This window comes from Bison bison, unplaced genomic scaffold (genome assembly GCF_000754665.1).
Source record: "Bison bison bison isolate TAMUID 2011002044 unplaced genomic scaffold, Bison_UMD1.0 scf7180017864327, whole genome shotgun sequence".
In the NCBI taxonomy this organism is placed as follows: domain Eukaryota; kingdom Metazoa; phylum Chordata; class Mammalia; order Artiodactyla; family Bovidae; genus Bison; species Bison bison.
The window spans coordinates 5,256,140-5,259,255 of NW_011494899.1; the positions used below are offsets into that span (position 1 = coordinate 5,256,140).

The 3,116-nt window shown below is 52.1% G+C and overlaps 1 protein-coding gene across 2 annotated transcripts in view; it reads left to right on the plus strand.

The window, feature by feature from the left end:
• Positions 1-2,565: 2,565 nt before the first annotated feature.
• NFYB (nuclear transcription factor Y, beta) overlaps positions 2,566-3,116 on the plus strand; it is a 19,677-nt gene continuing 19,126 nt past the window's right edge. The window contains exon 1 of one of the 2 annotated variants that reach the window (XM_010853416.1): positions 2,566-2,716. The gene's annotated coding sequence lies outside the window, so the exon portion shown is untranslated. The remainder of the gene's footprint in view (positions 2,717-3,116) is intronic. The other variant, XM_010853413.1, reaches the window with a different exon arrangement.

A 3,116-nucleotide genomic window follows, 5' to 3' on the forward strand; every position in this document is an offset into this window, starting at 1 on the left:
CACGCATTGGAGAAGGAAATGGCAACCCACTCCAGTGTTCTTGCCTGGAGAATCCCAGGGATGGGGGAGCCTGATGGGCTGCCGTCTATGGGGTCGCACAGAGTCGGACACGACTGAAGCGACTTAGCAGCAGCAGCAGCAGCAGTGGTGTACAGACTAGGAAAGTATGTGCACCCTTAGTCGCTCAGTCATGTCTGACTCTTTGCGACCCCATGGACTGTAGCCCACCAGGCTTCTCTGTTCAGGTGGATTCTCCAGGCAAGAATACTGGAGTGGATTGCCATGCCCTCCTCCAGGGGATCTTCCCAAGCCAGGGATCGAACCCAGGTCTCCCTCATAGCAGGCAGATTCCTTACCATCTGAGCCACCAGGGAAGCTCATGGACTAGAAAAGGAACGAAGTCAAATTACCTGTCCTTTGGCCTGTAAAACAAAGTCAAGATTAGTCCAGAGAAGGTCTTTTCCTAAGCATTAAATTGTGATCCACATCCCTCTCTTTCACCGTGTGATCATGAAACATGGTGGATGTTGATTGGAGGCTTCTGGAACACAGGTTTTAGAGGCACAGAGAACACAGGTTGTCAAGGCTGGGTAACTGGCATTCAACTGCAGAGGGGGTGTGGCCTGGGTCTCCTGTCTCCTCGTGGTAGCTCCCACGGAAAGACAGTGCTTTATTCACCTTTGTAGCCCCCACACTCCTAGCACTGTGCTTGTGGACAGTAGGAGCTGGATAATCTGTTGACTCTGAATTAAGTATGTAGATTAGATCAGTGGCACTGAAATAATACCGTAGGAATTCAGGGAAAGTAGTCAGTCATCTTTGCATCTTTTGAGTCATCATCCAGTGTGTGGATTCATCATACTTCCAGTTCTATTCTTCCTTTTTTATATTTTCTAGCTTTGAGTACAAGATTTCACTCCTAAAACTGTTGATAATCATAAAGAAAGGGAGGAGTTAAAATATAGGCCAACTTTACTCCTTTTTAGCAAATAACAGTTTAAAAACAGTTTGATGGAGGGGACTTCCATTGTGGTCTATTGGTTGGGACTTCGCCTTTCAATGCAAATGTTGTGGTTTTGATCCCTGGTAGGGGAGCTAAGATCCCACATGCCTCAGGGCCAAAAACCCAAACATAAAACAGAAACAATATTGTAACAAATTCAATAAAGACTTTAAAAATCATCCACATTAAAAATAAAAATTTTAAAAATAAATAAAAAGTTTGATGGAGATTGAAATTCATGTAATACAAATATCTTAAGTTAATGGGCCAAGTTTTTTTTGTTGTTTTTTTTTTTAAGGGCTTTCTATGTGCATTTACTTTAAGTAAATTCCAAGCAATCCTAAGAAGTGGCTACTATTACTCCTATTGCAGAGGTAGTTACGGTACTTACCCAGAGGTAAAGAAATTTGGCTAGGGTCACATGCCAGTAAGAGGGGGAGTTGGAATTCAAGCCAGATTGTCTGATCCCAGGGTGGTATTGCTTACTTACTCCTCTTGGAATAATTTGGAGTCTTTCATTTGTTTTTTGCTTTCTTATTTGCTCCAGAAATGTGAAAATATGCAGCTCAACAGTAGGAGCTTTATAAATAAAACATAGCTATATATTTTTAAATGATTAAAGCTGGAAAGTTTAATGTGGCACGGAGCCACTTGTTTAGTGGAAGTAAAGGGAACGCGATTCCCGGCTCTGGTTGCAAAAACCCTGCGCGCTTTGCAGCGAGTGGTGTCTGGCTCGCCGCCCATCTGTGATGTTGACGGTCCAGGGAAGACCGATCCAGACTGCACTCAGGGAAAGACAGCGAGGGAGCTTGCACCGAAGCAAGAACGGGCCATGGAGTCTTGCAGTCCAAATGTCATCTGGTTGGGAAAAGCCACACGTTGGTGTTGCAATATTTTAAGGGATGCGCAATATTTTAAGGGATATGCAATATTTGAAGCTGGGGTGAAGGCTCACTAGTCTGACAACTTGTTAAACCTGAAGGAGAGGGCTGTATCTTTAGATGGAATCTGAAAAACTAACACCGGAGCTCGGTGGTCGACTGAGAAGGACCGCTGTGCTTGTGGCAACATTTACAGCGACACAAGGCGAACACGAGGTACTTTCAGCACCAGGAGGCAATCGCCGCACAGATCCACCCTGTAGCTCGGGTGTCGCCCTGGCCCGAGGCTTCTAACCTTGGTTTACCCTTCTTAAAAATCAAGGCGCAGGCAGCTGCACTCAGGCTGGTGAGACGCTTCCACGTGGGGGGAGGGAGGGGATTGAAAAAAGAGGGCGGGCTAAGAAATCACCCTTCCCAAAGCCTGGGGAAAACACCGCGGGAAGCAACTCCGCACAGACCTCAGCAGCAGCTCACTCGGGCCCTAGTCCCTGGAAGCCCCAGCCGAACTAGGAGGCCACTGGACCGCTAGGATAGCCCCGCAGGACCGGCCCGCCGCAGCCTGCAGCCGGTTCTGCAGGCTGGCTGAGCCTCCGCCACCGGGCGCGTGGGGCGGGGTCGGAGGCGGGGCCGGGGCCGGGGCGTGGCCGCGCCGGGAGGGCGCGCGGGAGGCGCGGAGGGAGGGTGTCGTGCCGAGGGAAGCGGCCCGCGGCGGAGGGAGGGGAGGCCGAGTCCTGGAAGCGGAGCTCCGCGCTGGGACTGGTTCCTTCGCAGCCATTTTCTGTCCAACCAAACAGCCGATTGGAGACGGGAGCCAACCAGGGCTGCATTGGAGGTTTGTGTCTCGCTTCGGCCAATGATCGCTCCTAAACCGACTCCACTTTAGCTCGAATGAAATGTCCCGTCTCCTCCCCGGCGCCGTCCCCGCCGCCAACGCCGCCGCGCCGGGGGCACTCGCCTCCCTCCTGCCCACCCGCCCTCCCGCCTGGGCCGGGCCGGGGCCGGGCGGGCGCCTGCGAGGCCTGTCCCGCTGCGGGCCCGGCCGGGGAGCGGGCGCGGGGCCGCTCTTCGGCTCTTTGTGCGCCGGGCCGAGGAGCGGCGGGACGCGGGCCAGGCCGCCTCTTGCTCGCCGCTGCCGAGCTCAGGGCCCGAAGCCGAGGAGGGAGCACCGGGGCACCGTCGGGCCCGCTCTCGGCTGCGTAAAAAAAAAAAAAAAAAAAAAAAAAAAAATATTA